The sequence below is a fragment of the Loxodonta africana genome, chromosome 1 (assembly GCF_030014295.1).
Source record: "Loxodonta africana isolate mLoxAfr1 chromosome 1, mLoxAfr1.hap2, whole genome shotgun sequence".
NCBI lineage: Eukaryota > Metazoa > Chordata > Mammalia > Proboscidea > Elephantidae > Loxodonta > Loxodonta africana.
Window position 1 is genome coordinate 88756176 of NC_087342.1, and position 13246 is coordinate 88769421.

Consider the following 13246-nt stretch of genomic DNA (forward strand, 5'->3'; position numbering starts at 1 on the left):
CTCAAAACATTTAGTAACCCTGACCTTTCCCATATAAAACCCTCCGATCAGTGTTCAGGACAGACAGAATTTGGGAAAAATTTAACCCCCTCTGTCTCTTGAATACCGGTATTCAGTAAAGCCTTCTTACTGCTTACGTCCTCCTGTCTCAGTATTGGCTTTGCAGCAGGCAGCTCAAACCCGCAATTTACAGTAACAAACACACGTGAGACTTAAATGACATAGATACCAGATAGAGTGGCAGAGAGGACAATGGCCAGGTAAAAGCCTATTAGTCCTCGCCACTGACTAGAACCCAATTTAAGTTTCCCCTTCGCAGTGATGTCTCTCTCTCTCTCTATATATAAAACCACCCAGTGCCCTTGAGTCGATACCGACTCATAGCAACCCTATAGGACAGAGTAGAACTGCCCCGTAGAAGTTTCCAAGGAGCGCCTGGCAGATTCGAACTGCTGACCCTTTGGTTAGCAGCTGTAGCACTTAACCACTACACCACCAGAGTTTCCAATATATATATATACACACATATATGTAAACAAACCAAACCAGGTGTCCATCAAATCGATTGCGTCTCGTGGCCACCCCATGCGTGCAGACTAGAACTTCTTCATAGGATTTTTCAAGGCTGTGACCTTTTCGAAGCAGATGACCTATTGATTAGCATTGGGGCACTGAACTAATGGCGCCACCCAGGGACTCTTTTTTTTTTTTTTTAATCAACCCAACTGAAATCACAGCACTTTTCTTTCCAATTCATTAGCACTTAGCATATTCCACTTCGTATTATAACAGTTTTTTATATTTTACACCAGCATGGTGTCGTGGATTCAATTGTGTCCCCCAAAATATCTGTCAACTTACCTGGGCCGTGAGTCCCTGTATTGTGTAATTGTCCACCATTCAACGCGATTTTCGTATGTGTTGTAAATCGTTGTAAATTGATGTTGATGAGATTGATTAGTAGCAGTTATATTGATGAAATATACAAGATTAGATAGTGTCTTAAGCCAATCCCTTTTGAGATACAAAAGAGAGAATCTAGTAGAGAGACAGGAGGAACTCACACACCAAGAAAGCAGTGCCAGGAGCAGAGCGCATCCCTTCAACCCAGGGTTCCTGTGTAGAGAAGGTCCTACACCAAAGGAAGATTGATAACAAGGACCTTCCTTCAGAGCTGACAGAGAAATTCTTCCCCTGGAACTGATGCCCTGAATTTGGACTTCTAGCCTACTAGACTGTGAGAGAATAAACTCCTGTTTGTTGAAGCCATCCACTTGTGGTATTTCTGTTATAGCAGCAGTAGATGACTAAGACACACGGAGTTTTACAATTTACAAAATGCTTTTGTAAACATATGAAAACAAAACCAAACCCATTCCCACTGAGTCAATTCCGACTCATAGAAGCACTAAATGACAGAGTAGAACTGCCTCATAGGGTTTCCAAGGCTGTAATCTTTAGGGAAGCAGACTGCCACACTTTCTCCCGTGGAGTGGCTGGTGGGTTGAAACTGCTGGCCTTTAGGTTAGCAGCCCAGTGCTTTAACCATTGTGCCACCTGGGCTCCTTTTTGTAAACATAGCCTCAGTTAAATCCTCACAAACACCCTGTGAGGTGGGCTTTATCATTGTCTTTACAGGTGAGGAAACTGGGCTCAGAGATGTTGAGTCTTGCCGGAGATCACAAGGTACTGCACCAGGACTGGAAACCAGATCCTCTGATTTCACATCACTACACTGGTGTCTCAGCTCCACTGTAAAGTCCTGGATGGATGGCAGGTGCCAGGTTTTATATCTTCTATTATTCCCTGGGTACCTGACACAGGGCTGTGCCCTTTGCAGGGCAATCCATGTCTGTGAGCTGGGGGTGCTCCAGCAGGGTCAGGGTGAGGGAACCAGTTTGGTGGGTGGGGAAGGTAGTGGGAAGCACACAAGGCAGGAGATTGAAGCAGTCATATTGATCACCACTGTCTGGGTCTTCAGATCCACATGGAGACAAGCTGTCAAACTCTTAGCTAGGTGTAGATCACCTTGGCTGGGAATGGGGCTGAACTGCCTCTCCCAGCAGGCTGTGCAAACTCTGGAGATGCTAGAGCTCAGTGAGATTTGTGGGCATCTGGGATACCTGAGACAGCCCTCACCCTGGCACCCTTCCTCTACTCTGAGTAATGTTGCTCCTCTTAGCTAATGCTGTCTCCAAACCACCCCTGACAGGGCACCAGGGACTGCTGTCCTTCTCTACAGGTGACGAAACGGAGGCTCAGCACTTCACAAAAGTCTACAGAGTGGTATGATATGACGGTCATCAAAGACCAGCCCTGCCCCTTTGGCAGAGAAAGTATGAGCTGGAGGAGGCACAGGAAAGAGGAAGAATCTGCACATGGGTCCTTGTACCCCAGGGCTGGTAAGATCCACTGCTGGGTTCTCTTGAGGACCACTGGACCCAGAAGATATTGCAGGGGCCTGGAGTGGACTGAGCCCCACCATGGACACTCACTAAAGACATGCCACTTAAATAATCTGTTTTCTACCTGCAAAAAGGGGTGTACGGGAGGGAAATACACTGAATTTGCTCTGCTTTCTACTTTGTTGTTGTTAGTTGCTGTCGGGTTGATTCCAGCTCATGGCTTCTTCAATGATGACTCTCAGGGATTGCATTCTCTCTCATATTGAAGCTGCAGATTAACCGCCACACTCACTGATATGAAGCACAACAGGAAAGCTAGAAACCTTAGTGAGAGAGTACCTGAGAGATATCCTGGTACATGGGACTCCAAGCAATAGAGGGATGAAGGAGGAAGACACTCGCTGGGCCGTCCAACCCCCTTCAGCAGGATTCTGCCTTATACCCCTTTTTCTGGAGGAAGACATCATAATGGGAATGAAATGGTGGACAATACCTCTGCCTTCCCCTTTTGATATGAGGTTTCTTTGAGATGGAAAGTGACAGCTAAGGGAACAGAGTGAACCAGCTCCTTTTCAAATTGCTGGTAGTATAAAGGGGTGAGGTAACTCAAGAGATAGGACTCCAAGATATTTGAGTCCATCCGGTTTTTCCTCCCCCTAAACACCTCCTTACCCAATCCCTCCTAGGCCTGTGAGACCCTCCTTGCCCCCTACACAGCCCCAATGTTGACAGGGTCACAACTTGCTGCCTCCTTGAGCCCGAAGTGACTGCCAGGACTCCTCTCATAGGTAGACGATGCTGTGCATGGTGAGGCCTGGGCTCTGGTGGGAACTCTTGCCACAGCTCCTGCATGTTTGAGTGCTTGTTGCATGTTGAGCAGATGTGAGGCTCCTTGACTATATGGATGTGCTGGTGCGAGGGTAGGCCCAGGGGTCTTGCCACACTCCCCCAGTGATTCACTAGACCTGTGTGGTAGATGAAGCCCTTGCTACAGATACCACATTAAAGGGCATCTGACCCATGTGGGTCTTTTGGTGGTGGTTCAGGTTGCAAAGACAATGGTCTTGCTGCAGTTGCAGCAATTGTGGGGCTCTTCCACTGTGTGTGTCCCATGGTGAAATGAGAGGCATACATGCTGAGTAAAGTCTTTGCCACACTGCAAGCAGGTGGCCACTCTCCTGTGTGGCTGCACTGGTGACCAGCCAAGTCTGATGTCTTCTTGAAGTACTTGCTGCGTGTTGAGCAGTGATAGGTGTTCCCCAGTATGGATCACCAGATGCTGGGCTCAGCTGGGTGTGTGCTGGGAGCACTTGCCACACTGTCCACAGCTGTGGGATCTCTCACGTGAGCATCCGCTGATGCTTGATGAGGTAGGAGCACCAGATGAAGCTCTTGCCAGAGTCATGGCAGGTGTAGGACTCCTCAGGACCATGCCTGTGGCACTTTGGTGGGCTGGAGAGGGGGGAGGTAGGGGCTGCCTGGCTGTGATGCCAGCTTAGGGGCTACCAGCATCTCCTCCCCTTCCTGGGCCAGGATTATCCCCACCTTGGTTTCACTCTACATCTCAGGTCCTGGAGAGAGGAAACAAATTTATTTTATGAAGTTTGCGAGGCATGCTCCAAAATAGGGCTGAAAGAAGTTAGGCAGAGGCATGAGTTTGTTATAAATAAAATCCAGAGAGAGAGACAGGCAGATAGGTAAATCCTAGTTACAATGATGAAGAGATGAAAATTAGTGTTCTGGTATCATTTAAGCATGAATAGAAGATGTCTGATTCTCTAAACTAACAGAAAAAGGGAACACAATCAGATAAATTAAAAAAAAAAATTTTTTTCTATTTGCGCTTTAAATACATTATGTCACTGTTTTTCCCCCAGCAGAATTACTCTACTATCTAGGTTTCATTCAAGTTGATCCTGAAAACTTGTATTCTCTGTTATTCATTAACTGAAGGCATGCAGCGGAGAGTGTCCAGATGGCTGACAGGAGGGGACTCATCCTCAGCAGCAATGTGAAGATGTGAAAAGACTATATGTGATTTATGCAGTAGTTCAGCAGGCACTGGTCTTGCCTTTGGTTTCTTCTCTAGTCTCCTAAGTAGTGAAGGCAGAGGATTATACATACAGTGGCCTTTCCTCTAGACAAAGCAAAACAAAACTTACCAACTCCTTTTGCCTCCAGTGTCAGTGAGAGGTCTAAACTTAACTTCCTTGCTGAAACAGAAGACAGCTGTCCTTAATCCTGGCCTCTGCAGAGAGGGGAGACAATGTCTTGCATTCTTTAGAGAAAAATAACTCTCCAGAAACTCCCCCATTTCCCTGGGGTGAGGAGAAATGATGCTTACTCAAGGATCTTGTGTTTCTACAGGTTTCCATCTTTGTGCAGGGTTCTCTTGACTGGGTGCAACATTCCCCACTCCTCAGGTGGGAGGCGCATGTCCATGTTCTCAGAGGTTGACTCTAAAATCAAATTTCCAAACCCATGCCCATCAATGTTGTTGTTGTTAGGTGTCATCGGGTTGGCTCCGACTCATAGCGACCCTATGCACAACAGAACGAGCACTGCCCAGTCCTGCCCCATCCTTACAATCGTTGTTATGTTTGAGCCCATTGTTGAAACCACTGTGTCAACCCACTTCGTTGAGGATCTTCCTCTTTTCCACTGACCCTGTACTCTGCCAAGCATGATGTCCTTCTCCAGGAACCGATCCCTCCTGACAACATGTCCAAAGTATGTAAGACGTAGGCCCGCCATCCTTGCTTCTAAGGAGCATTCTGGTTGTACTTCTTCCAAGACAGATTTATTCGTTCTTCTGGCAGTCCACGGTATATTCAATATTCTTCACCAAAACGACAATTCATCAATAGACACAGGAAAAAACATTTGATACAATCCAACATTCTTTCAGGAGAAAAATACTCAACAAACTAGGAATAGAAGGTGTTACGGATTGAATTTTGCCCCCAAAATATGTGTTGAATTCCTGGCCCTTGTACTGTGGAAGTGATCCTGTTTGGAAGTAGGAGTGATCTTTCGTTATCTTAATGGGGGTATAGTAGCCTTTTTTTTTTTTTTTAGTAGCTTAGGGGCACACAATGGCTAATAAGAGACGGAAACTTGGCCACTAAACACTTCTCGAAAAGCCACTCCACTACCTGTCCTCTAGATACACAAAAAGGAGATATAACCTCGAAACTGCAAACTGCTCAGAAAAGAACAGGCTGCTCTGGTGACAGCAGAGGGACTTTCCAGAAGAGGTAATTTAAAAACAGATTACCATGGTAATAGCAAGGGGAACTTCCCAGAGCACAGCAGATGTAACTTTTACAGAGGATTAATATAATGTTTACCCTTACAAGATTGGCTCTGTTGTTGTTGTTGTTGGGTGCCATTGAGTTGGTTCCGACTCATAGCAACCCTAGGTACCACAGAATGAAACACTGCCTGGCCCAGCGCCATCCTTACAATCATTGCTATGCTTGAGTCCATTGCTGCAGCCACTGTGTCAGTCCATCTCGTTGAGGGTCTTCCTCTTTTCCGCTGTTCCTGTACTTTATCAAGTATGAAGTCCTTCTCGAGGGAATGATCCTTCCTGACAACATGTCCAAAATATGTAAGACACAGTCTGGCAATCCTTGCTCCTAAGGAGTCTTGTGGTTGTACTTCTTCCAAGACAGATTTGTTAGTTCTTTTGGCAGTCCATGGTATGTTCAATATTCTTCGCCAACACCACAATTCAAAAGCGTCAATTCTTCTTCGGTCTTCCGTATTCATTGTCCAGCTTTCACACGCGTATGATGTGATTGAAAATACCATGGCTTGGGTCAGGCGCACCTCAGTCTCCAGGGTGACTTCTTTGCTTTTCAACACTTTAAAGAGGTCCTTTGCTTAAAGTAGGATAAATGAAAACAACACCTGGCCAAAACCCAGGGATAAGAAAAAGGCAAGTCAGGCCCCAAATTGAGACCTGTTCTCAGATGGACAAACTTCCAGTCAGTCAGTTGTACAACTCCAGACTGTAGTGTGCCTTGTCATCAGCACCATTGCTATTTGTTTTGTAAGAGTGCTACTTAATAAATCGCTAAGCATCATTGCTGTGCCTGAGTCTTCTCTGCCACAGATAGAACCAGGAAGAGACTGAGTCACTTCAGGGAACACTCTCACATTACCCAGAGGTCCTGAACATGACAGAGGTCATCTCAGAGTAGGTAAGTCCAACCCTAATCACTTCTGAGTTATAAAAAAAGAAGAGTAGACACAGAGACTTACACCAGGGGAAGAGGCCATATGAAGTTAGACACACATGGCAGATGCATCTACAAGCCCAGAAATGCCAAGGATTGCTGGCTACCAGAAGCTGAAATAGACAGAGAAGGACCTCAGACTTCTAGCCCCTTGGACTTTGAGAAAATAAATTTCTCTTCATTAAAGCCACCTACTTGTGGTATCTTCTATTTTTTATTATGGCAGGATTAGATAACTAAGACATTCACCAAAATGGAGGCCCAGTACCTCACTGGACATTTTGAATATTGGAAACAATATGTACCTTACGTGGGCATCCAGCTTGGTCCTTTATATTAGCCAACCTTCAAATTAGCATCCTTTGAGTGAGGCCCACATCAACAGATTGTGTTGGAAAAAATTCAGCAAGCTGTGGTACACTTTTTACCTTGAGAGCCTCACAACCCTAATGGCTCCTTTGACCTACATATCTCTGAGACTGATGATTTTGCTGATTGCAGCCTCTGGCAAAAGGGGGGTAGCCTCTACTCAGTGACACCCCTTAGGGTGTTGGACTTTTCACCTTCCTGACACAGCTACTGGATACACTACTTTTTAAAAGCAGCTATCAGCTTGCTACTGTGCTCTTGTCAAAACTGAACACCTGGCACATGAAGGCCTTATGACACTCTGGCTTGATAGTCATAGTTGGGGACAGGTCAATTTGGACTCGACTACTAATAAGGTGGGAAAGACCCAACAAGACTTGCTGGTCAAATGGAAATGGTATATTCAACGATGGAATTGGCTTGGCTGTAAGGGGCATCTCAGCTTTATATGAAAAAGGGCAGCTGTCTCTTTGGGGAAAACTTTATCCCCCACTCTGTCCCCTGAAGAAAAGCCACTGGCTCAGCAAGGCTCTCAATTCACAATGTTTCCCAAAAATACTTGGGCCTGGTTCACTATGATTCAGCTAAGCTGAAACTGATGATGTCTCTGGATACTGTGCTGTGCAACCTTGGTACCAGTTATGAAGAATCAAAAATGGATGTGGTCACTCTGCTCAGTGGACAGAACTTAAGGCCATTCTCCTCTGAGTATGTAGCCAAGTATATAGCTCTGGCCAATACTCCCCTTGAAGAACCTTCCTTTATTTTTACTTACTCTTGTGTTGTTGCCATGGGCTAGCTGTTTGGTCTGCCACTTGGAAAACTATAGACTTTTTAGACATTGCTCTTTAGGGCTATAAAATATGGAAACAAATCATGGCTGCTAATCAAACCACCTGGGTTACTCATGCAGGTGTCTACAGTAAGGGTCTGTTCTCTGATAAGACTGACTAGAATCAAGCTGCTGATAGAGCCTGTACAGCCCAGATTCCCCCTATTGCTGCCCAAATTCATCTTCATACCACACATGGCAAGACATTCACAATCATAGACTGGGAACAAAGTAAAGGACTCTGTTTCTGATTTAGGCTTGTGATTCTGCCAAAAGTTGACCCATTTGTCTTTCGATGAGGACTAGGGGCATTATCTATGCCCATTCCTAGCAGATTGATTACATTGGACCTTGGACCCTCTCACAGGGCTCTCAGTGATGTCTCACTACTGTTGACATCTTTCTAGGGTACAATGATCTAGTGACCTAGTCCAATCATCATGCTCCAGGGGCACCATTTTGGCCCTTGAAATGAATTTGTCATGTTTTCAGCTTTTCAGACCATTTTCGGTCTGATAATGGTATGCCTTATGTTGCAAAGCCATTCAACAACGGACCAAAAGTCAAGGTATCAGTGGACCTTCCATGTTCCCTACCACCGTTTACAGGATGAAATGGCCTTCTCAAAAATCAGCTAAAAAAAAAAAAAAAGATTTCTTACCCATTCTCCCTTACCTCCCCTTAGTCCACACACCTTAATAAGGCAGTTTGGTCACTGAATGCTACTGCTTGTCTTGGCCACTCCTGAGTAATGATCGGTATGAAAGGGGTGGGAGGTTGTATAGGCTTACTTTGGAAATTCCTGAAAGTACTATTTCTTTATTTCTTCTAATGGCAAACCCAGGCTGGCCTGATCGGCATACTGTCCTGGTGGCAGCCCAGCCAAAATGAGGTATAAATTATTCAAACTTGATTCTGGCCCAGACACCTAGATTCTCTTCTTGGATTTACACAGTTCTAGATTATAAAGCTACTGACCACTTAGTTGAGTACATTGCTCTCTAAATCCTGAGGACCAAAGTGAGGGACATATTGGGTCTCTGTAACTTTTATAAAAAATGCTGTTGTTGGATTCCCTGGATAGCACAAATGGTTAAGCACTCGACTATTAACTGAAAGGTTGGAGGATGGAACCCACCCAGAGGCACTTCAGAAGATGGTCCTGGTAATCTTCTTCTGAAAGGTCATAGGGTCACCCTGAGTCAGAACTGACTTGATGGCAACCACCAACAACAAAAGAAAAAACATAGCAATAAAAAAAATTTTTTTATTGTGCCTTAAGTGAAAGTTTACAAATCAAGACAGCCTCTCACACAAAAACTTCTATATACCTTGCTACATACTCCCAATTGCTCTCCCCCTAATGAGACAGCTCCCTCTCACCCTCCCTCCCTCCACTTTCTCTTTTCATGTCCATTCCGCCAGCTTCTAACCCTCTCTACCCTCTCATCTCCCTTCCAGACAGGAGATGCCAACATAGTCTCAAATTTCACCTGATCCAAGAAGCTCCCTCCTCACCAGCATCCTTCTCCATCCCATTGTCCAGTCCAATCCCTGTCTGAAGAGTTGGCTTTGGGAATGTTTCCTGTCCTGGACCAACAAAGGTCTGGGGGCCATGACCACCAGAGTCCTTCTAGTCTCAGTCAGACCATTAAGTCTGGTCTTTTTACAAGAATTAGGAGTCTGCATCCCACTGCTCTCCTGCCCCCTCAGGGGTTCTCTGTTGTGTTCCCTATCAGGGTAGTCATCGGTTGTAGCCAGGCACCATCTAGTTCTTCTGTTCTCATGCTAAGGTAGTCTCTGGTTTATGTGGCCCTTTCTGTCTCTTGGGCTTATAATTACCTTGTGTCCTTGGTGTTCTTCGTTCTCCTTTGGTTCAGGTGGGCTGAGACCAATTGATGCATTTTAGATGGCTGCTTGCTAGCGTTTAAGACCCCAGACACCACTCTCCAAAATGGGATGCAGTCTATATTCTTAATGGATTTTATTATGCCAATTGACTTAGATGTCCCCTGAAACCATGGGCCCCGAACCCCTGCACCTGCTACGCTGGCCTTCAAAGCATTCAGTTTATTTGGGAAACTTCTTTGCTTTTGGTTTAGTCCAGTTGTGTTGACCTCGCCTGTATTGTGTATTGTCTTTCCCTTCAACTGAAGTAGTTCTTATCTACTATCTAACTAGTGAACACCCCTCTCCCACCCTCCCTCCCTCCCCCCTCATAAATATCAAAGAGTATTTTCTTCTCTGTTTAAACTATTTCTCGAGTTCTTAGAGTAATAAAATTTTTTAAATTGTTTTTATTAACTTTTATTAAGCTTCAAGTGAACGTTTACAAATCCAATCAGTCTGTCACATATAAGTTTACATACATCTTACTCCGTACTCCCACCTGCTCTTCCCCTATTGAGTCAGCCCTTTCAGTCTCTCCTTTCGTGACTATTTTGCCAGCTGCCCTCTCTCTCTATCCTCCCATCCCCCCTCCAGGCAAGAGCTGCCAACACACTCTCAAGTGTCCACCTGATATAATTAGCTCATTCTTCATCAGCATCTCTCTCCCACCCGCTGACCAGTCCCTTTCATGTCTGATGAGTTGTCTTCGGGGATGGTTCCTGTCCTGTGCCGACAGAAGGTCTGGGGAGCATGGCCGCCGGGATTCCTCTAGTCTCAGTCAGACCATTAAGTATGGTCTAGTAGTAAAATTTTTTAAAAATGCTCTTGTCTATCTTGCTGAAAGAGGGAAGAATTCTGATCCAACATCCTTTTGGGTTATATTTGGGTTATATGCCAAGCCTATAGCCATTCACTGCCTAAACTGCTGCAGTCACTGTGGCAAGAGGATGGGATCTAAGATTGGCTGGGACTTGTGGGGAAAAAAGCAGTTCTCTAAGAGGAGGAGGGTGAGATTTTGCTTACCAGAAAAAGGGACACTGGGCAAGCAAAAAACAATGAAAATCCATACTTACAGACCCATAGCTTTATGTATATAAAGTAAAATAAAATTTAAGAAACTCATTGGCTAAATGTCTTAATTTTCTTTAACTTTGGAAATCAAACTTTTAATACCTTTCCTACAAATCATGCACAAATATCTGCAAAATAAGCTTTCTTAAAACAGAACAGGCCCATTTTAACACAATTCAAAGGCCCAAGATTAAGATTTCTTTTTTTCTGTAGACAAAAGCCTTAAATAAATTTTTCTTTCACAAGATACAAACTGGACCCCAGATTTGCATGCAATGGGTTGTTGATTTGCCTTAATTTTATCATACACAAAGACTTGCTATAATAGTTAAGTGAAGGGGAAGGGTAGGCTAATGAAAAATCACCAATATGACAATATGCTTCAATTTGAAAGCAGTTACTATTTTATTAACTAACCAGGCTACAAAAATAATCATGGTAAACACCTTAATTCATTCTTCTAATAAGTCTGTTAATTTAGTCTTTCTTGTTGCCGCTTTCCACTTTGTACAAAATGGGTGGCCTTTTTCTTCATTCATTGTTGTGTTAGCTGCTGTCAAGTCGATTCTGACTGATGGCGACTCCATGTGTGTAGAGTATAACTATTTCATTGGGTTTTTAAGGCTGTGAACTTTTGGAAGATGATTGCCAGGTGTTACTTTTAACGTACTTCTGGGTGAGTGTGAACCACCAGCCTTTGGGTTAGTAGTCCAATGCTTAACCATTGCACCACTCAAGGACTCCATTCTTCATAGTTTAGCATAATTTAAAGGCCCATAGGAAGTTGTTTGCTTCTTTGAAGTGTTTTCTAACGGTATAAAACCAGTTGCTGTGGAGTCGATTCTGACTCATAGCAACCCTACAGGATAGACTAGAACTGCCCTATAGGTTTTCCAAGGAGCTACTGGTGAATTCATACTGGCAAACTTTTGGTTAGCAGCCAAGCTCTTAACCATTCCACCACCAGGGTTCCTTTCCAACAGCATAAGTCTCATTAATCAGGTCCTCCATGTAGATGATGCCGTATTTACCGAGAGATCATGCTATCAAAGTGCCGTTAGGATAATTTGCTTCTTATTGATTTTGCCATAACCCACTTGCAGATCATTTCATTCACTAACTTCAAGTACCCCGCGGAATCTACGGTTCCATAATTCTCAGCATGTTAACTGAAGCCTTGCTGAGCTTAACAAACGTGCCATTGAAGATTTGATAAAGATGAAGAAACTGCAAAGCCTTTTGGACCTTTGTGGTCACGCCATTGATACCTTTGATTCTGCTAACAGATGCCAATTTGGGTTCCATAAGTACATAAAAATTGCCAACTTTTCTTTGCATTCTAGATATTTGAATCTCAGTTCTATACATCAGTCTATATTCCTTGTAATAGTGCCTACCTTTTTCACAGATAAGCTTCCTCCTTGCCTTTCAAAGCTTCTTTTGAGCAGACTTTTTCCTCAGGTACTTGATCTTCAGTTCTGTGAAATTCCTTTGCGTTTTCTTAAGTGTTCAGGCAAAGCAGTAACCTTTTACATTTATAAGTATATATACACACACACATACATATGTGTATGTGTATAAAATATGCATACATATATGTATATATGTATTTATATATTTATGTATATATAAATATTTATATATAAATAAAATTACATATATATACAAAAAAAAAAAAAACCCAAATCCACTGCCGTCGAGTCGATTCCAACTCATAGCAACCCTATATATATATATATATATATAATTTTATTGTTCTTTAGGTGAAAAGTTACAGTACAAGTTAGTTTCTCACTCAAAAATTTATGAACTCTTTTGTGACATTGGTTGCAATTCCCGAAATGTGACAGCACTCTCCCCCTTTCCACCTCAGATTCCCTGTGTCCATTCCTCCAGTTTTCCTGTCTCATCCTGCCTTCTTGTCTAGTTTTTGGGCAAGAGTTTGCCCATGTGGTGTCATATATTTGATTGAACTCAGAAGCACGTTCCTCACATGTATTATTGTTTGTTTTATAGGCCTGTCTAATCTTTGTCTGAAAAGTAGGTTTCAAGATTGGCTTAAACTGTGAGTTTGCAGGGTGTCCAGGGGCCATAGTCTCAGGAGTTCCTCCAGTCTCAGATCAGTAAGTTTGATCTTTTTTATGTGTGTGAATTTGAATTTTGTTCTACATTTCTCTCCCAGTCTGTCCAGGATTCTCTATTGTTGTCCCTGTCAGAGCTGATGGTGGTGGTAGTCGGGCACTGTTTAGTTCTTCTGGGCTCAGGCCGGTGGAGGCTGTGGTTCATGTGGTCCTTTAGTCCTTTGGGCTAATATATTCCTTGTGTCTTTGATTTTCTTCATTCTCCTTTGCTTCGGACTTGATGGGACTTACGTGGCCACTCACAAGCTTTTAAGACCCCAGACATTACTCACCAAGGTAGGGGGAACTATGTTA

The 13246-nt window shown here is 43.8% G+C and overlaps 1 pseudogene; it reads right to left on the bottom strand.

Annotated features, from left to right (window-relative positions):
• Positions 1–11640: 11640 nt before the first annotated feature.
• LOC100657776 (large ribosomal subunit protein uL30-like) lies at positions 11641–12317 on the bottom strand (annotated as a pseudogene).
• Positions 12318–13246: the final 929 nt, after the last annotated feature.